General features: G+C 41.1%; 1 pseudogene; it reads right to left on the bottom strand.

Moving 5' to 3' along the window:
- Nucleotides 1–12,239: 12,239 nt before the first annotated feature.
- Nucleotides 12,240–18,570, bottom strand: LOC132125355 (uncharacterized; annotated as a pseudogene).
- Between the last annotated feature and the right edge of the window lie 3,973 nt (nucleotides 18,571–22,543).

Raw genomic sequence — 22,543 nt, forward strand, 5'->3', positions numbered from 1 at the left:
CCGAGGTCACCGTGGCCACCAGATCCAGTCTGTGTCCAGATCAGAGGGTCACTGCAGTTACCCGGATCCAGTACGTATCCAGACCAGATGCTGGATCAGCACCTAGAAAGGACCTCTACATCCCTGAAAGACAGCAGAGACCAGGACAACTAGAGCCCCAGATACAGATCCCCTGTAAAGACCTTGTCTCAGAGGAGCACCAGGACAAGACCACAGGAAACAGATGATTCTTCTGCACAATCTGACTGTGCTGCAGCCTGGAATTGAACTACTGGTTTCGTCTGGTCAGAGGAGAACTGCCCCCCCAACTGAGCCTGGTTTCTCCCAAGGTTTTTTTCTCCATTCTGTCACCGATGGAGTTTCGGTTCCTTGCCGCTGTCGCCTCTGGCTTGCTTAGTTGGGGACACTTCATCTACAGCGATATCGTTGACTTGATTGCAAATAAATGCACAGACACTATTTAACTGAACAGAGATGACATAACTGAATCCAATGATGAACTGCCTTTAACTATCATTTTTGCATTATTGACACTGTTTTCCTAATGAATGTTGTTCAGTTGCTTTGACGCAATGTATTTTGTTTAAAGCGCTACATAAATAAAGGTGACATTGACATTGACATTGACACTACTGAGTGTTCCACTCCAAGAACATGAAAACCCAGCCAAGGAGAGTACACCGGCAAAGTCACCTTACCATATGAGGAGCCCTAATGCCAGTGTTGCCGAGACCATGTCTTTGAACATACCTACCAGTGCTTTGAATCCACCCGGAATCCAACGAGTAGTGATGGAGCATGTGGTAAAGACCAGTGAATCCTTGTCCTCTTCGCATGCTACTTTCCGACTGAAATCCTTTTCAGGGAGAATCCCTCGTCCAAGCCATGAACCAGATTTCGACACCTGACGTGCGAGCGTGGACTTCCTATTGAACGATAAGTTTCTCTCTGATTTACACAAGACTGGGAAGATTCTCGACAGATGTCGTCAAGCACATCGGTCCATATGCCTTGCCATCAGAGTGTTTGGAGCTGTTGGAGTCTGTATATGGCTCAGTGGAGGACAGAGATGAATTGTTTGCAAAGTTCATTGGCACCTTGCAAAATCAAGGGGAAAAATCCTCCACCTACCTGCACCGTCTTCATGTAATGCTGAGTGTTGCAATTAGACGAGGTGGTGTTGCTGAAGCTGAACGGAACCGTTGCCTTCTCAAGCAATTTTGCAGAGGTTGCTGGGATAACAGCCTAATCACTGAGTTGCAGCTGGAAGGAAAGAGAGTCGCATCCCCTTCTTTCGTTGAACTTGTGGTTCTCATCCGTACTGCAGAAGACAAACAAACCCTAAAAGAAGAAAGGATGAGAAAGCATCTCGGATTAAACAGACAAGCTCCTATTCCGCTTAAGTTACGGACAGCGACTCACCAACAGTTTGTGTACTGCAGCGATGTACCTGAGGATTCCACTGATGAAGTGCCAGGTCAGTTAAGTGCAAAGCAGAAATCAGCCAAGTCCAAAAGCAAAGCTGAACAGTCTGAAGTCGAAACCCTGAAGAAGGAAGTTGCAAAACTCCAAGCTCAGATCACTGTGATGAAGACAGAACCAATTCGTAAAGAAAAGACCAGTCCTACTGTGGAAGAATTCTCTGAATTAAGGCAGAAGATAGCTGAGCTTCAAGCTCATCTCGTCCCAAGAGTACAAGGGGAGTACCGAGAGTCTCCAGCTTTGAGCACCTTCCCTGCAAAATACCGACCCAAGCCAATGGAACCTGAGGTGAACAAGGATGCAAGACCCACCTGGCAATCGCACAGCAGACCCCGACCTGGCTATTGTTTCCATTGTGGAGAGGATGGACATCTTGCTGTTAACTGTGAAAATGAACCAAACCCTCGCAAGGTTGAAGAGAAGCGCCGTGAGTTAAGAGGGCGACAGGCCAGATGGGATCTGCAAAACATCTCCAACACTAAGCATTTAAACTGAAATCCGTCTCAGTTGCAGGGCGGACAGAGACGGGAAGAAGAGAACAATGCCCTAAGAAGAATGAATATCTGTTGCACCAGCATGCTCATGAATCTCCACGTCGTGAATTACCTACTGGATTAGTAGGGACCAGATGCACCGCCAGAATCCAAATTGAAGGGAGAGAAGTGAACTGCCTTCTAGATACCGGGTCGCAGGTGACAACCATTCCCAAGTCCTACTATGATAAATATCTGTGCAAGCACCCCATGAAATCCTTGGAGCATCTTCTTGAAGTAGAGGGAGCCAACGGACAAGCCGTACCCTATCTGGGTTATGTCGAGCTCAACTTGAAGTTTCCCGAAAGTTTCCTGGGGGTGGAAGCCGAGGTCCCGACGCTAGCCCTAATAGTCCCAGACCTGACAAACATGCCACAGATTCTAATTGGTACCAACTCGCTTGATGTGTTATATGCTGATTATACTCAAAGGTGCACGGGTGCTATTAAGTCACTTTGTTATGGCTATCAAGCTGTGATAAATGTGCTGCAGAAGAGGAAATTGCATGCTTCCAGTGGAACTGTGGGATGTGTGAAGTTGAAAGGAAATAAACAAGAAGTTGTACTGGCAGGGTGCACTGTAGTACTGGATGGAGTAATTCATGTGAAAGGCCCTCTCTTTGAAAAATGGGTGTCAGTGGAACCACCTACAATGTCTTCCTTACCTGGTGGTCTTTTGGTGGCAAGCTGCCTGCACAGTCTACCTTCAAGGCAACGCTTTGCTCAGTTACCAGTAGTAGTGAGGAATGACACTCAAACTGACCTAGTGATTCCCCCGAAGACTGTGATAGCTGAAGTCCATGCAGTCCAGCGAGTGATGGAAAAAAAATTCTTCTAAAGTGGATACTGGAAGTGAGAAGACAGAGCCACCTCTGTCAAAGATTCCAATCGACTTTGGAGAGTCTCCATTAACGCCAGAGTGGAAAGCGAGAATAACATCACTGTTGAATTCCATGCCTGATGTCTTTGCATTACATGATCTGGACTACGGACATACCGACCATGTGAAACACCGGATAAAGCTCAGTGATGAGACACCATTCAAGCACAGAGCCAGACCAATTCACCCTCAAGATGTGGATGCGGTCAGGAAACACCTGCAAGAACTTCTTGAAGCTGGAGTTATCAGAGAGTCAGAGTCCCCTTCTCATCTCCCATAGTTGTGGTACGAAAGAAGAACAACTCTGTGCGATTATGTATAGATTTCAGGAAATTAAACTCCCAGACAATCAAAGATACATACGCTCTTCCCAACTTGGAGGAAGCCTTCTCAGTCTTGACCGGATCAAGATGGTTTTCAGTTCTCGACCTAAAGTCAGGCTACTATCAAATTGAAATGGACGAGTCTGATAAGCAGAAGACCGCTTTCGTATGCCCATTAGGTTTCTGGGAATTTAATAGGATGCCACAAGGAATCACGAACGCACCTAGCATGTTTCAACGGTTGATGGAACGTTGTATGGGAGATCTCAATCGGAAGGAAGTGCTTGTGTTCATTGACGATCTGATAGTCTTCTCAAGAACTCTGGAAGAACATGAAGCTCGTCTGAAAGAAGTGCTCAAAAGGTTGCGTGAGTTAAAGCTAAAGCTTTCACCTGAGAAGTGCAAGTTCTGCCAAACCTCCGTCAAGTACTTAGGCCACATAGTTTCGCAGAGTGGAGTTGAAACTGATCCAGCGAAAGTTGAAGCCCTCAAAACCTGGCCAAGGCCGAAAACTCTAAAGGAGCTCAGAGCTTCTCTCGGATTCTCTGGTTATTACCGAAGGTTTGTGCAAGATTATTCGAAAATAGTGAAGCCTCTTAATGATCTCACTGCTGGGTATCCTCCATTACAGAAAGGCGGCAAGAAAAAGACAGACGAAGCAAAACATTATTTCAGTCCGAAGGAAGAGTTTGGTGAAAGATGGACGCCAGAATGTCAAAAAGCCTTTGATGATGTCATTACGAAACTCACTTCTGCTCCAGTATTGGGATTTGCCGACCCCAAAATCCCGTATGTGTTGCACACGGACGCCATTACCACCGGGCTTGGTGCAGCATTATACCAAGAGCAAGACGGACAGATGAGAGTCATTGCCTTTGCAAGCCGAGGACTTACCAGGAGTGAAGCGAAGTACCCCGCCCACAAATTGGAATTTCTGGCTTTGAAATGGGCCGTGTCCACCAAATTCAACGATTATTTGTACGGCACTGATTTCACTGTGATAACTTACAGTAATCCATTGACCTACATCCTGTCCTCCGCAAAACTAGATGCCACCAGCTATAGGTGGCTGTCAAGTTTGTCAACATGCACTTTCAAGATACAATACCGAGCTGGGAGTAGAAATCAAGATGCGGATGGACTATCTAGAAGGCCACAAGAGGAAGTTCCAGATGACCTGGAGACCCAAAAAGAGATGGAGAGAATTAGACAGTTCACTCACCATCACCTGACAGGAGACTTTTCAATGGTTGTTTCTGCAGAAGCCTTTGAAGCTATCTGTGAACGTCACCATCTTGGTCAGTCATGTGATAACCCTGGTTCTTCACACCTTCCAGTGACCTTAGTGGAATCCCTTGCTATTGATGTAGAAGCTTTACCACAAGCCTTTCAACAAGAGAATACTTATCAGTTCACGGAGATTCCACAGTTGTCTGAGGAAGATCTGCGGGAAAGACAGAGAATGGATCCAGAAATTGGATTAGTTATCCGACAGCTGAAGTTAAATGACAAGCCCTGTTTCAAGACCATTCCACCTGAATTAATTATATGGTTCAGAGAATGGAATCGGCTGGAGTTGAGAAATGGTGTGCTATTCAGGAGAAGCCAAAAGGAAGGAAACTCATCATACCAGCTGGCATTACCTGCTTATCTTCGTCCTTCGGTTTTAAGGGAGCTCCATGATGAAATGGGTCACATGGGCATCGAACGGACTCTCGACCTTGTTCGATCAAGATTCTTCTGGCCTAAAATGGCCTCAGCAGTGGAAAAGAAGGTCAAAACCTGTGAGCGTTGTGTTTGACGAAAGACCCTACCAGAGAAAGCCGCTCCATTGGTGAACATCAGAACTAGCCGACCGCTAGAGCTAGTTTGTATGGATTTCCTGTCATTGGAACCTGACCTAAGTAACACCAAGGATATACTGGTAATAACGGACCATTTCACCAAGTACGCTGTTGCTATACCGACACGGAATCAGAAAGCCCAGACAGTAGCCAAATGTCTATGGGACAATTTTCTGGTGCACTACGGATTCCCAGAAAAACTCCATAGTGACCAAGGTACTGACTTTGAGTCTCGCACCATTAAAGAACTGTGCAAATGTGCTGGAATATCCAAGACCAGAACCACTCCGTACCATCCGAGAGGCAATCCAGTTGAACGCTTTAATCGAACGCTGCTGCAGATGTTGGGAACCCTGAACAACAAGGAAAAATCAAGATGGAAGGATTATGTCAAACCACTGGTGCACGCATACAATTGCACTAAGAGTGATGTGACGGGATTCTCTCCATACGAACTAATGTTTGGGAGACAACCACGACTACCGGTTGACCTGGCATTTGGGTTACCTGTCGATAGTAAGTCTGGATCCCATTCCAAGTACGTACAAGATCTCAAGAAGCGACTTGAAGAAAGCTACAAGGCTGCAACGGGAAATGCTTCAAAGGTAGCGGAACGAAACAAGAAGAGGTATGACAAACATGTTGTTGCCTCCACCCTTGAAGTGGGTGATCGTGTATTGGTGAAAAACGTCCGCCTGAGAGGAAAACACAAGTTAGCAGATAAGTGGGAGCCTGACGTGTACATTGTAATCAAGAAGGCAGGAGATTTACCTGTTTACACGGTAAAACCAGAAATAAAGAATGGACCTCTGAGAACTCTATATAGGGATCTGCTGCTTCCCTGTGGATTCCTGTGGATACCTGATGAGTCTGTTGAAAGAAAAGTGATTCGTAAACCCAGAACCAGAGCCAGATGTGCTGAGGAACCTGAGGAGTTTGAGAGTGTGAGCGAGTGTTCAGAGTCAGACTATGATCCAGTTGACTATTATGCTCCTGAAAGGTCCTTTGAGATTGAAACCAGAATTCTGTCAAACCCAAAACCTGTTTCTTCCACTGAAAGTAGAAGGACCGTCCACTCACCTGGTGCTGAACCTGTGATGGAAAAGAAGAAAGGATGTCCTAGCCTGAAAGAACCCATTGAAAATGGAAACTTACCTGATATGGAATTATCCAACATGCAGAAGGCTGATCATCCTACTTCAGAGGAATCGGTAGAAGGGAACCCATCAGATCTGCCTGAAGTTGAAGTTCTTGATGAAAGTTCAGTTGATAGATCTGGAAATGAAAACGAACCGATGAGGAATTGGGAGAAATTGGATGCTGATGGTGAACAATCATCTGGAAATTCGCACAGAAAAGGAAGTATCCTTTCCCCTCAAACAGAAAGTGCCACTCCTTGTGACTCTCAAAATAACCAGAGTGAATTAACTGAAACTGGAGGAGGTCTTAGACGTTAAAGGAGACCATGTGAACCCCCCAAAAGACTTCAGTACCCGCAACTGGGTAACCCTCTTAGTTTAGTTATCCAATCCCTGCTGTCAAGTCTGAGTACTGCGATTACTACCAATTTGGAAGGCCCTTAGAAATGACTCCCCTATTGAAACCCTTTAACCTTGAGCATGCAGAGGGACCTGCATACATTCAGGATGGGAGAGTGTAACCCAGGTCATTAACTCGGGTCACTAATATTAATAATTATATTCTTTTATTTATATCACTATAAAATAATTAGTAAGAAAAGAAGAACATGAAGTAAAATGTATTTATTTTATTATAAATAATCCAGAAATTTAGAAGTTGAACTGAATCCTTATTGGTGAGGTGAAAGGTTAGCTCCGCCCCTGTTGGAAAGTTTCCAGAAGTATCGCGTACAAGCAGAGAAGAGAGAGAGTGAGAGATTACGAACGACACGAGAGATCCAGAACGACACGACAGTGATAGTAGATTACATGATTTGTGAATAGCTGTTTAATAATTCAGCAAAAGATCATTAAAAAGTGAGAAGTAGATTTGTTTAAGCTTTGAGAAGTTTGTTGTTAACCTGATTACGACGAGAAGATGAGAGACGAGAACGAGACGAGAGCACAAACGTGATAGGATAAATCTTCCGATCTTTTTTCCTTGAAACTATTTTTCTATTTTTTTTCTTTTGTTCTCCGATTTATATTTCTTCTTGGTGAGTACCGTTTTCTTTATAAGAAATGTATTTTGGGAATGTAGATACTGTTTTTGTTATTTTAATGTGTAAAATACATTTGGAAAATGATGAATGATGTAAAAAATAGTTTGGAAATGCTTTAAGTGTTTTCTGATATAATATGTGAGTGCATATAGTTATGTTTGAATGTTTGATAGACGTACTTTTTATTGAGATTATATTTTTCTCTATTGTAAAGTGTGTGCCATGCGGTGCTAGCTTTGCTAGCTCTGCATATAGACCCTAGTGTGTTTATTAAGCACATGGTGACTAGCATTTATTTGTTTCCTGTATCCAAATGATTGAAACGGACATCTTAGTAATTTGAAACTGTTTATTTGAATGAGTTTAACTAATGATTGTTTCGGCTTTGTTTTTGCAAGGCCGGGTTTTTTGTGTTTCTTGTTTTATTTCTCTCTTTTGTGAGTTCTGAACTGCTGCTGTGATCTCGAATTCTGTCCTGGCTGTGGATCCTCATCCCTGGTTTGGACTGGCGAGCCATCCCATTTTTCGTACCTGGAAACAGAGTAAAAGAGTTGTGAGAGTTGCGAGAAAGAGTTTTCTGATTGGGTAGGACAGAACTGCACACATTAAGTTTTTTTCTCTTTTCCAATTTTTTTCTGGATTTCCCTGAGGACAAAGTTTTTCTTCCCCTTCATGTACTGAACTCATTAATTCATTTTTGATGAACATCCCTTATTTTTTTGGGAATTTGAAATTGAGACTTTGAACTTGAGATTGAAACACTGAGGTCAAATTTCAGAAACTGAGATTGGGAATTCTTGACTGTTTCTGTGTTTATCATTTATTTCAAATACTGTGTGTTACTGTTATCCATTTGTTTTTATTTGTTTTATTTTGTTTTATTTCATTCTGTCAATTTCGAAAAAAGTACAACATAAGCAAGACAACAACAAAAAAAGAGAAAAGAAATACACTTACCTTTTAATTAGCTGCATTCCAGTAGTTTGAGTGGTTCATTTATTTTATTAATTTTTACTATCATCTTTGCTAATAATTGCTTCTGTGAGTCGATCCAGGTCTTCTGTTTCTGGTCCATGGTTTTTGATTTTGTAGGATCTAGTACCGAGCTGTGTGCTACACGCACAAAAAGTATTCTCGTTGCTTGGTAAACGTAAGATTGAGCCACTGTAGTCACTTGGACTATATTAATGATGTCTTTAATACATTTTCTGGGCCAGCAAGTTTCAATCCCTTAGAAGCCTATGGAGGAGTGAGACAAAGATTTAATCAAAAATATCTTAATTTGTGTTCCGAAGATGAATGAAGGTCTTACGGGGTTGGAACAACATGAGGGTGAGTTGTTATGTGAGTTGTGAATTACTGACAGAATTTTCATTTTTGGGTGAACTAACCCTTTAAGCAAAAATTGCATGCTAAATTGCATAGTAATTCAACACAGTAGCAAGTAATGTAAATTTACACTTAAAACTATTGTAAAGTACTGTAAATTTGACATTTTTAGACGTCAAGGCATGTTAAATTCAAATAAACGTAAAAACAATGAATTTTACACATTTATTTTGCAGTCTGTCTAAACTCTACATTGAATCAGGAGACACTATAGAACACATTAAAGGGATAGTTCACCCCAAAAATCTTTGGAACACAAATTAAGATATTTTAAGAAATCCGAGAGCTTTCTGTATCCTCCATGGACAGCAATTATTTTACTTTCAAGGCCCGGAAAGATTGTTAAAATAGTCCATATGTATACAGTGGTTAAACCTTAATGTTATGAAGCGACGAGAATACTTTTACTGCGCAGAAACAAAACAAAACAAAATAGAATACCGACTTTATTCAACAATTTTTTTTCTTTCTGTGCCAGTATCCGATGCTGTTCACGTGATGTGTTCTCGATCATGCATGTGATTGCATTGCGCACAAAAAGTATTCTCGTCGCATCATAACATTGAGGTTGAACCACTGTAGTCACATGGACTATTTTAACGATGGTTTTACTACCTTTCTCGGACTTGAAAATGGTTATAACATAGTAGTCTATAGGTGGGATCAGAAAGCTCTCAGATTGCTTAAAATTTTCTTAATTTGTGTAGAACAAAAGTCTTGTGTTTGGAACATCATGAGGGGATGTAATTAATGACAGATTTTTCAATTTTGGGTGAACTAACCCTTTAATAGCTTCAGTAAACTTCTTACTGCATAACTACATCTAGCTTAAAGGAGCACGCCGACTTTTTGGGACTTTAGCTTATTCACCGTATCCCCCAGAGTTAGATAAGTCCATACATACCCTTCTCATCTCCTTGAGTGCCTCTGTTTGACGCACCCACTGCTAGCCTAGCTTAGCACAAAGACTGGAGGTAAACGGCTCCAGCTAGCATACTGCTCAAATCACAAACAAAAAGACAGAAGAAACCTGTTAGTTTAATTCAAGTGTGATGAAAAAGGTGTCAGTTCCCAGTCACCACCTTCAGTGGGTCACTGCTTTTGCAGTACAGAGTCAAACTAAAGTTAGCTCAGTTTAAACAAAGGTGTAATTCAGGTGTAAGAACTGTAATTCAGAAAAAAAAATGCATGGAACTGAACTGAAAAACATTTCCATCACAAACACAGTCAACAATAGACCTTCACCAAAGTAGAGGTGTGTGATTTACCCAGGCAAAGCATTCACACACAACAATTTACATAATTTACATGTACAGTTTGCAGAGGATGGAGTAAGAGCCTGTTGCCTGTCCATCTCCCTATGGCTGTTTCTACTTGTACTCTTCCTCCTAGAATTATTACCCGTTCACAGATGATGTGATAAACATTTCATTTCTTATATCTTTTTCACAATAAAGCACCCAGTTTTCTAGTTGTTTCTGACTTTTTTAAAGCTTTGTCTCTGGTCTAATCTGGTCTGGTCTCCAGCACAGACACACAAATTAAGGCCCCGTCCACACTATTGCATTTTCGTTTAGAAACGGAGAATTAAAATGAATACGATCTCCGTCCACACCAGCGTTTTAGCTGCGTATTAGAATTGATCTCCGTCCACATTAAATTGACTGAAAACGCGGATCACGTGACCATTCACCAACACTGGGCATACGCGTGCCGGTGTAAACACAACTTCATTGATAAAATTAGGGCTGGGCGATATGACGAAATATATTGTCTGGACGATATAAAATGTCCATTGTTTTATATAAGGCTCTATCGTTTAAGCCACGATAAGGCGTTTTACGGCAGAATTTACGTCAAGATGCACCTCACGGCATGCCCATGCACGCAGCAATACATAAACAAACATGGAGGAAAACGGTAGTAGACGCGGTTCAGACCAGGGTAATTCACCCTTCGCAGGGAGCTTGATTGACAGGTGATCTAACCAATCATAATCCGCCATCCGCCATTTTGTCCGACAAAGCAGTGAGGAGAGATTATAGACAGTATATAAACGGAGAGATAGCAGATTAACATGGGAGGATTTGAAATTGAAAAACGGAATGTACTGACGCCTTTTCCGTGGTTTAAAACAACATTCCTTCTTATTCCATGTTGTTCATTCATGTTTATTTGATGCTATAAATGAACTAGAAGGAAGAGATGATCGGTTCACGAGCAGCTTTACCTGATGCTGTACAGCGATCTGTCAGACACATTTAAGAGCCACAAAACGGCATGTATCGTTTAAATTTATTTAAAAAAAATACCAAATTCGAAAGGTGAGACTTTGTTTACTATGTTTAATATCAAAAGTAACTGAAAAGTAACCTGCTCTGTCCTGTCTGTCAGCGTGTTGTCAGTCTCCTCTCTGCTCCGCGATGTATTTTTCACTGCGTGAGAACATGGTGTGTGCGTGAGAGCAGCGTAGCTTGTCGGACATAGCGACAGTAACTACGGGGGGCGGGTCTTCGCGAAGGGCAGCCAACCCAAACCGAGGAGCTTGTACCTAAAAGAGGGGCGACTTCTGTCGCATCTCGCATGCATGGATGTGGTTTGGATATAAGAAGACCGACGTGGACCAGACAACAGTTGTTTGTAAAGTTTGCCGGCTCCCAGTGCCAACAACGGACTCCAACAATACTAATTTATTTTATCACCTGCGCAAGAACCACGAAAAATAATACAGAGAAAGTCAACGAGCAAAAGCAGCGTTGAGTGGTGACGTAAGCCCTCGAAACAAACTCCAGACACAGACGCTGCAATAAATAAACAAATAAATAAAATAAATATTTAGTCCCTACTACCTTTTATTTGTTTTGTATATCATTTCAAACTGCATTTCCAGATTACAATTTTATATTGACTATTCATGAACTGAATTAACAGAAAAATTGTTATATCATCATGTATATCGTTTTCTGTATATCAAATGAGCTATATCGGGATATGAAATTTTGGCCATATCGCCCAGCCCGAGATAAAATTATCCCACCATGCGCTGGTTCTTCCCGGGTTAACCCAAAACCGACGCTCCATGTGCGGTCGGTACTGCCGCTGCACACAGGAATTGTCACAGATCGCTGGAATGATAGCTTGCCTCTGGAGCATGTAGGCAGTTATAGCATTGTAAAATGCAGAATTTACTTGCACAACAGCTGCTAGCAAAGATATACGCCATGACTGACGACACCCAATCATAGAGCCGAGCGTGAGCCTCTACTACGCCATCGTTTCTAAGGTCCTCCGTTTTGACCCCTTCCACACTAACACGCCCTCCGGAGATTCAAAACGAAAAACGGGTCGGCAGCGTTTCTAAACTTCGCCATTTTGGGTCTCCATTTTTGCCGTTTTAGTGTGGACGGGAGGTGCAAATGTAGCAAAAGGTCTCCGTTTTTAAACGAAAACGCACTAGTGTGGACGGGGCCTAAGTCTGCAACACACCACTTGTTTGAGGGGGAGAAAGGGGGGTCATCACCATTTGGCTGCTGTGGTCCTGAGCGGATTGCAAAACACAATACATCCAAACATTCCTTGTTTAACCTACCAAATAAAAAGCAAGCCCTCAAGTACAATATTGCTGTAGATATTACCTTTGGATAAATTCCAGAGTACAAGCAGCATCTTCAGCATACTTCAAGTTAAAATTGTAGTAGCTGGAAAAAATAGCAGCCAGACCAGTTGTAAAGTCAAGGTGAGGTCCCATGACCACTTGACCCTCCAACGACAGCATCCATGCCCTTGGTTTCATTATGTCACCTGAAACAAAACCAGATACACTCATCATGGACAACTGTTCAGTAAAGGAATCAATTTTTTTATTTATTTTTAATTAGAGTAAAAATAGTTGTGACATATTCTAACTACTGTGTGTTACATTTCTTTAAAAGAAAATGTCAATACATTCCATATGTTGAACAGTAAATAAGTAAATAAAGTTTCAGGTGTACAGTATAATTCACACCACCACATACCTTATCACTTAAAAGTTTCTTTTGGATATTAAAAATCTGTCCTTTTCATAATAGATTTTTTTTTTTTTAAACCCAAGAGAATTGCAATTTAAACTTTTTTAAGACCAAGTCGTTCAATTGGGGAGTGATAGCAGATTGTTTATGTTGACTTTTTGTTTACATTTAGATCCTTTAAATGAAATTAATACATGAGCTTCATACTCAGAACACTACTCACTCTCAGGTTATCTTTTTAACAGATTTTTTTGTATATTAAGGGACTATATGGAACTTTGTTTGTGGTGCTCAAAGTGCAAAATATTTTTTTTTTGAAAAACTCAACAGCAATGTCTTTTTCCAGAAATCATGACCTGGTTTACTTAAGATAATCCAGACCTTATTGTGAGCAGTTTCATGTAGGAACTATCGGTTGAAAGAAAATAGTTACTACATGAAACTGCTCACAACAAATCTGTGGATGACTTGACAGAATACATTCAAAATGAGGAAGACATCAACATTACCTTGAACAATCAAGCGAGGGGTGCTTGGTAGCATCACAGTCCCTTCTACATCAGTGGCTGTGGCACAAGGCTGCAAAAATAACAGTAGAATAAGATTCAACTGTTAATAATCTGTACCTATAGTAGCTATATTTGCGAACAAATCTTCCCTTGGCCCCCATTGATTTATCTTAGATTAGGCAGTACACATTTGGTAAAGTTTAGAATGTGATCATGACAATGTGACTGGTTTCTTTGGACTGATGAGCGGTTGGCACCTGTATGAATGGTGAAGTGTAGAGTGAATAACTTTTTGTGGTCAGAAAACTAGAAAGATGCAATATAAGTACAGTCCTATTACCATTTACAAAAAAACAATAGGCCTAATGCTTATGTTAATGTGAGAGTGAAAATATACTTACATCAACATCAAGCACAATAGCATCCTTGGGCCTCTTTGAAGTACGCCATCAGAAGGAGAAGAATGCATGTAGCCTTGTCTGAAGCCTCCGGTTCAAAACAAGCCAAAACATCTTTCACGCCTTGATGACAGTTGACTTCTTGGCAGAACTTCAGAATGGTGTTGAATTTGTTCTCCAGGGCCTCTCGAAACTTCACAAGGATGGAGACATCGGTCAGAAGAGTAAAGTGGGAACATATACCTGAAGATAATGGAGTAGAAGTGCTGCTGAATCTTTGTTGTAATTATATACAGGTGCTCTTTGGATGCTTCAGGTACATTGTGTGTGTTGCATGGATGGAATATGGCCTCAAAAACGAGCGAGTGGATTTTTGCCAGTATAGGCTCATTGTTCTCACTCTGCTGTTCAAACAACTTATAACAGTGAATTTTACATAACATGACCCCTTTAACTCATTATTGTAACAAAACAAAAGAAAGATATTGTGGACAATAACCCTGAAGAAAGACCTGTGTTTAGCCGCTTTCCGACCGGAGGAACCTTTTCACAGTTCTTAGAACTATTGGCTAAAGTACCCGGATGTCGGCGTGTTTGCACCGCAGGAACAAGGAACGATTTTAGTTCTAGGAACTCCATTTGTAGGAACTAATTTAGGCCCTACTTCAGAGTAGGGTCTAAACCAGCACTATAGGAACTATCCGTGACGTTAGTGTACGCTGATTGACCGGACACACGCGGAACACCCTGGGAACACCCTGGGAACACCAGCACCCGCCATTTTTAAAACAGCTAGAATGTAAACACACAGATTATAGCCTATATATTTACTCCATAAACTAACTATACAAACATGAAAAACAGTGATAGATGGGTCTCTAAACCTTTATGCTGAAGAGAAAATCCAACGCAACTTTGAGGGGACCAAGCCAAACATGATTAGGCTATGTTTGTCTGCCCAGGCTAATAACCTTTTTTCATATACTGTCTACTTTCTATAACAGTTCTTTCTAATAAGATACTAAACAGTACTGTTAAACTGAGCCTGGTTTCTCCCAAGGTTTTTTTCTCCATTCTGTCACCGATGGAGTTTTGGTTCATTGTCGCTGTCGCCTCTGGCTTGCTTAGTTGGGGACACTTCATCTACAGCGATATCGTTGACTTGATTGCAAATAAATGCACAGACACTATTTAACTGAACAGAGATGACATAACTGAATCCAAGATGAACTGCCTTTAACTATCATTTTTGCATTATTGATACTGTTTTCCTAATGAATGTTGTTCAGTTGCTTTGACGCAATGTATTTTGTTTAAAGCGCTATATAAATAAAGGTGACTTTGACTTTGACTTTGTTAGACAGATTGCTAACTAATAAACACAGAGAATGCGAGCATTGTTTGCTCTGGCGTTCTCAGCGCCGCCAAAATAAAAGTCACCGTGCTTGCGTCACTCCCTTACCCCTCCTACCAGTTCCTATGGCCACTTGGCCAGTGCGAACGCAAACAGCAAAACCGAGTTTGGGGGAGAGTAGTTCTTAGAACTGTTTAGAAGTGGACAGTTCCTAGAACTAAGTTCCTATAACTACTTGGTCGGAAAGCGGCTATAGTCGCAACCCGTTACATACATACTGCCATGTAAAATAAGGGAATTTTTATAGCTTTGGATTGTTTTTGAAAGAGATGTGCATTTTACATTTCGGATGATTGAGACTATACTCCACCCATGCAATGAGCCATGTGCTTCACAAGATGGAATAGGGAAAAAATACCTCTTAGTGAAAAGAGAAAAGGCCATTCCTCCTTTACAACTGCAATGGCTGGCGCAGGTACACTATTAAGATAGGGTCGCTGGATGATATAGGTCTTCTCCATCAGAGGTTCAGCTCTCTCAGCACCACTCATGCCTTCCTCTGAGTAGATGTTGAGGAGATGACTTTTGATGCCATCTAATGATTGCTTAGTTTCGCCAACTGGGACTTCCACAGGACACCACCTTACACAGCCGTACTGATCTACAGGGCCTCTTGTCATGCCTCTGCCTTCATCTGGTACCTCACTGTGCGTCCTCTCTCTGCGTCGTCTCACTAGTGTGTTGTTCCTGGTTTCATATTCCACCCTAGTTTTTATTTGCTGCAGAAAAGAATGACAACCATCTCCAAGCATGTCTCCATTTTTTGCAACGTCAGCAAAACATTTCGGATGGCTCCTTACAATACTTCAAGCAATTTTGTGACACATTGTTCTGTTTGGGTTAGGCTCATGATCCAACATCTGATCAACCACTGCCCTAACCATATCTTTTCTAGTGTTTAAGGTGTTGGGGACAACGGTTGGAGTGACAGGAACCAGTTCCAGTTGAACTATTGCGAGTCCTACACACAAGAGAACAGATTATTACATAAAGGGAGAGAGAAGGTACTCCATCTGTGTTTGATTATCGCTCTGAATCCGATCTGGATGTAGTCTTTGACAAAAAAAAATGTATTTTCTTATTTTTGCTCATGTTTTTTTTAAGGTGCCCTAGAATTTGAAATTTAATTTATCTTGGCATAGTTAAATAACAAGAGTTCAGTACATGGACATGACATACAGTGAGTCTCAAACACCATGCATGTGTGTGGGAGAAATTTGGAGTTATCTGAAGAAAATATTGTGAAAGGCTTATTTGCTGCATGCATTTTTGTGTTGGATAGCCGCAGATGTGGAACTTCATCGCCTAGGAAGCACGCAGATAACTGTGGTAAGAAAGCAGTTCTATCGAACAGTATTTTTCAAATGTAACACTGTTCAGTACAGGATGTGTGGTGTGCAGGCGTGTTTGAACCCAAAAGGGTCAGATGTAGGCTATACGAAATTGCGGGGCAGATATAGTGTTGTAGCCGCGTCAGTTCGATTGGTAAAATGTGATAAGGCTACTCAGTTTTATGGTAACGTTAGCCATGTTCTTCATGTACCGGCCTTATGACAGCTTCGGCGGAACTTGTCCTTGTCCTTGTGTTAATTGTCGTGTAATAACTTCTGTATGACCTGGCAATAAACATTTTTGTAATTGTGTCTATAATGTGATTGGCTAAACTTATTTTATTTCGGTTGCGGGTCGAGTGTCGGTTCTATTTTAAGCGTGTCGGGTGCGGATTTTAATTAGTGCTGCTGTCGGAAAACGGGTCGGATGCCGTTTGAAGCTGTGCGGGTACGAATTTACAAAATCATAATTTAAAAAAAAAAAAAAAAAAAACTTTGACCAAGAAATTGTTTACTTTGGGCAAATTACTAACCCACTTGACCGACCGAGTAGATGCTATATTCATGCTATATTTACACTTATGTAATGCTGCCTTTCTTCAAAAATGTTTTTTTTAACTTAATTTTATGCATTATATGCATTATTTTTAACTTTATCTTTATTCTATTCAATTTTATTTAACTTTAGATTATTCAACTTTTCAATGGGAAAGTATCAAAAATGTAGTTACCTTTAAAGCCATTCAGTAACTTTCGACACTGAATAGGTCGAAGGTATTTCTCTATGTCTTTTTCTTGAACCAAAGCAAGGTCTTCCTTGCTTTCCACACCAAGCTCTTGCAACCCATACAGCAGTGAAGTCAGAGTTTCTTCAGAGAGACCAGGTATGAATGACAGCACTACTTCTTTCATCATTACTTCATTCATTTTCTGAAAAAAGAGTTTGAGCAGACATACAAACAATTCCATTTGTCAAATTACTATGGTTATATACACAATGTTTGAGCTTTATTATTGCAACAGACTGTACCTAAAAGAGTGGAACTATATATAACTCATCATTATATATATATATATATATATATATATATATATATATATATATATATATATATAACTCAATCATTCCTGACCAAACTAAAAGTTTCCAAGAGTTTACTGCACTTTTCAGTCACACTGTCCATTTTCCATGTTGATTACAAACAAATTATGTTTCCTCACACTTTAATGTTACGTTACATGCCTGTTGTTTGTATGTCTGCTCAAACTAAGCGGCCAGTGATTTAATAACAAATGATCATTGCGACAGAAGCGGATCAATCAAAACTAACTTTAGACGGAAAATAACTTAACACTGCTATAAAGCCAAAACAATCTCTGTAACCTTAAATGATACACTTATCTCTGTAAAGCTGCTTTGAAACAATCTACATTGTTAAAAGCGCTATATAAGGAAAAAAATAATAAAATGTACAAGTTGTCCAACATTTCCACAACAGATATCTTTCCACTATATACTAACTATATACACTGCTATACACTATAAACTAACTATATACACTACTATACACTATATACTAACTATATACACTACTATACACTATATACTAACTATTTACACCTATATAGAAAAACACATTTAGTAAGCAAAACATTGTCTCAAGTAATTGACAAAAGAAATGTATGAATTGAATCTGGATGTAATGAACTAGGATATTTAAGAAACCAATAACAGTTTAGACAAATATACTATTGAAATAGTTTAATAGTTTATTTAATACAGGCAGGGATGGTATCATCTTCTTTTTTTCTTCAGCATTTTTTTTTATCACACCTAAAAACCACCAGCTCTGGGCATATAAATTTTAACCGTGTGATGAATTATAAAATAATGACTTTAAGCTTAAACAAGCTTAAAATATGAACAGTTTTACAATCAATTATTTATTTATTTATTTTTTTATTTTATTTTTTTTTTGTTAATCAATGTGATGAGAACATGTACTACAGAACATATGGTAGTAAAGCAGAACCTGTGCCATAGCTTAATACAATGTTATTAAAAGGAACACCCAATAAGTTTACTTCTTGTGTGTGCATTTCTACCTGCTTGCTCCACTCGTCACATCAATTCCGGCTACCTCTGACAAGTGCTAGTTCAACTTGCCTCTGGAAAAGAATGGTGGAGAGCAATTAGTGATATATCATATACTTTATATGATGGAAGAGGATAATAGTCAAGCAAATCCTTTTGCTCGATGCAAACATAATCCTCTTGGGCTGCTCCTAATTCACAATAGACACCCATGTCGCTCAGCTTCACAAAAGTATGTTTCTGAGTCACAAACTGCACAGACTCATTAAGAGCAATGATAAGATTAATCTTTCCCACAGAAAGTTCTCTATCAGTACTCTCAAGCAAAACACACATCCCCTTTCGGTATACTGTGCCTTTCACTGTGACTTCATTGCAAGCTACTGCAGACTGTGACTCAAAATTTTGACCAGCTACTGAAGCCCTGATCCTGTTGTTGTAATCACTCACATAAAACTCTGTACCCTTATCAACATGCACATCTGAAGGAAAAAGTCTGCCTGCACTCAGGTAGGCTTGCAATAGTTGGTGTCTTTCTGCAAGAGTTTTGCAAAGATTCTTAAAGTTGTGCAATTTCCTAGCACACTGCTTGAAGAAGGTGTGTTTGCTCTCGAACCGTAACGTCCTCAGGCGTATAAGTGGGCCAAAGTGAAGGATCAGCTCTGGGTAATGGCACAGATAGTGATACTTGGGTTTTAATGGACTGGCAGGGAAAAGCCTTTGACGACTGAAGATATATTCTTCAATAAGGACTTTAAGATATGCCACTTGGCCTGTTGTAATGGTTGGTGCACAAACAAGCTCCACAATCTCTCTCAGCTGCAGAATGAGTTGCCATACTTCATTTTCAGAAGGATCTTTAATTCTGTCACCCACAAAAAGAGGTAGCAACCTCAGAAAGCACCAGTTTTGAACTGCATGTCCACTTAAGCGTTCACTACCAGGAGACATGTCTGCTGGTTTGCTGCTGGCATCATTTCCTTGATATTTGAATTGATTTTTACATCTGTTTAATTGTAAGTAGGTAAAGTGCTTCTCCTGAACCAAGTGACCAACAAACAAGGCAATGTCATAAGACACAATACCCTCAAACAAGTCATGCCCCAGACATGGCGGGAGCCCTGGCTGGCAAACATGAAAATAATTAAGCTGGTTAAAAGGAGAGTCCATCTTGATGCCGCATACTGTAGCAGTAGCACTGGTGTCTAAACCTTGCAAATGACTTTGATAGGATTGTGCAGTTCTTGAAGTCCCACACGTGTATGGTTCATTCATGAATGCATTTCTGTCAATCTCACAGTAGCGGCAGAAATGGCTTGCCCAACTGAAGTTTTCGACAAATCCCCCAATGCAATGTGATCCCAGGTTGTCTCCTGAAATAGCGAGTAAAGCTCATTTTACAACTCTGCCATCATTTGTCAAAATACCTTCTTCCTCTAGAAGTTTGAGGTCAGTGATTAATGGTTCAAAAACTTTGTTCATGCCAAAGTATTTAAAATCTTTCTCCCTACATAGGAGGACAAGTTGCATTTGATCTATTGTGGATCTATTGTGAGGCAAAATGTCAGTCAGGGTCATGTAAACAGCTAAAACCTTGTGTTTTTTTTCCCTGAACTAAGTGGATTCACAACCTCAAAAGCATCTTGATATGGGATCACACCAACAGAGGAAGGCTCTGTTTTCAACAGCTGATTGCCCTTAAATCCCTCTCCGTCTCTCACATCCTGAATTATATTTTCAGTAGCTGGTTGCAAATGTGTGGCGACATATTGTTCTCTTACAGACTCACTTTTGAACAGTGTAGCTAACGTCTCATGGATGGGAATATACTGGGAAAAGCACTCGTTACCATTTTCCTCACTGCCCAAAAGAAAAGCCACAGGCTCAACATAGTTGAAACTGGTTTTTAAAAAAAACTTCCTTTTTTGGTCTGTACTCAAAATGTCCCTGTTACACATCTTAAGAAGATCTTCCCTGCTAATTTCATCAATGATGTTGCTTATAGTGTCCTCTTGGATTCCAATTTCTTTCAGTTTCTTAGTTAAGATCATAAGGGAATGTGATAAGCCAATTTCATGGGCATTTTGAAAGTCCTCAATGATTGTCTGTATGGTACTGGCTGGTAGCAATAACTTTCCTTGTACTTTAAGATACAGAAGGGCAAGGTTTTGCAAATAGAGAGTTTCATCTACAGCAAATGGCCCCTCTGGCTCATTATCATCCACAACAGAAGTATCAGAACATGGCTGACTATGCAGACTACTAGGCTCAGCAGGATCGGACACATCTAACAAGGTGTGATCTAGATTTTTGTGTTTCCTTGAAAAATGTGAGGCTAAAGTGGATGCAACTGTAAAGCTGCAATCACAACCTCTGACTGGGCATTTGATTTCTAATCCCTCATGTATGTGTGACTTCAAATGCTTGATGACGTAGATCAGAGAAAAAATGTAGACCACTCAAAAAAGACGGCATTCACAGTAGTTTCTTGTAAAAGCCCCGCGCCTGCATTATTTTCACAGTAAAAGTCTAAATACGGTATTATATTGTGAATTATCACAGTTAAAGCCTGTGAAGTGGTAATAATGTAATTAACTGTGAAATATTACAGTTATATCTTGTGAAATCCTGGAAAATTTTTACAGTGTATCATAGAGAGCCTCCCTGGGGCGAAGTTAAACTGGCACTTATATCCAGGGTATGGTGTCACGGTGTGACAAAAATCGGAACGGGACTAAGTTCCTTGTGAATGCAGTGTTATTTAGAGATCTCCAGTGAACACCCGTCTCTATGCACTGCGAATCTGTTGCCATGGCAGCAGGGCCAATTGCCCGATTAACAGCAGGTGTGGAGTAATTACAGGGAGCGCTGTGAGAGGGACACGTATCTTGATGGGGCTTTAAAAACAGAGAGGAAACAGACTGTGAGGGTGGTTCTCCTTCCGTGAGAGACTGTGTTTGTCGACAGGTTGTTCTTTTTATTGAGGCTGGGCTGTGGAGCGGGAGAAGATCAAAGCTGAGAAGTAGAAAGAAGAGAGTGAAGGATTTGTCAGCGAAAACCCAAGGAGCATCGTCAGCAGTGGGAAAGACGCGAAGTGATGAGTATTGGATCCGTTGTTTATATGCACTAACACTGAAGTGGTGTTGAGAGTTTGGAAAGTGTGATGCACGAGTGAATGAGTACAACGAGTGAATTGTTGATCTGTCTCCAACGTCTGTCCTCCCCTTTGCCGAATGCGACAATAGCTGCACCCGTCTTCTGCTTTTTCTGGAGAGAAGTTGAGCCCTGGCAAAAGACGAGACTTGATCTGGTGGGAGAAAGACCGGTGGGTGAGTGCTGGCCCGAATGCACGGTGTGCGAGTGGAGATGCAGTGCCTGAAGTGACGATTCACACGGTTTGTGTTATGGAGTGAAGTTTATTGTGTGGAGAAGTAATAGTAGTAGTCTGCTGTGCACTCTCCCCCTACAGTCTTTCACCCGCTGTCTCCAAGGAAGGGCTTCTGATACAACAAGCGCCCAACTTACTACTTCGAGACAACCCGGCTCTGTCAATGCTGAATGTTCCATGTACTGTTGAACAGATAAACCCTGGTGCTTCGTTACAGCCCACAGCCAAAGTGGAGCGTTTCGCTCAAAGTGTCTTCCCTTCCTGGTGGTCTCCACTCGCCCTATTTTAAGCCTCTGCCCTGTTCAGAAAGAGAGAAGGTATTTCAGCTGAATGTTTCATATACTGTTGAACAGTTAAACCCTGCTACATTGTTACAGCCCACAGCCAAAGTGGAGCATTCCGCTCAAAGTGTCTTCTCCGCCTGGTGGTCTCTACTCGCCCTAATTGGAAGCCTCTGCCCTGTTCAGAAAGAGAGAAGGTATTTCAGCTGAATGTTTCATATACTGTTGAACAGTTAGACCCTGCTACATTGTTGCAGTGTGCCGCCGAAGTGGAGCGTCTCGCCCAAAGTGTCCTCCCCGCCTGGTGGTCTCCACACGCCCTAATTGGAAGCCGCTGCCCCTGTTGAGAAGGAAAGGGCGCAGTTGAAGTAGAGCGTCTCGCTTGAAGTGTCCTTCCTGCCTGGTGGTCTCCACACGCCCTCGCTGCAAGCCTCTGCCCCTGTTGAGAAGGAAAGGTAGATAGACCTGAACGTTTTATGTACTGT

The sequence above is a fragment of the Carassius carassius genome, chromosome 43 (genome assembly GCF_963082965.1).
Source record: "Carassius carassius chromosome 43, fCarCar2.1, whole genome shotgun sequence".
Taxonomy (NCBI): domain Eukaryota; kingdom Metazoa; phylum Chordata; class Actinopteri; order Cypriniformes; family Cyprinidae; genus Carassius; species Carassius carassius.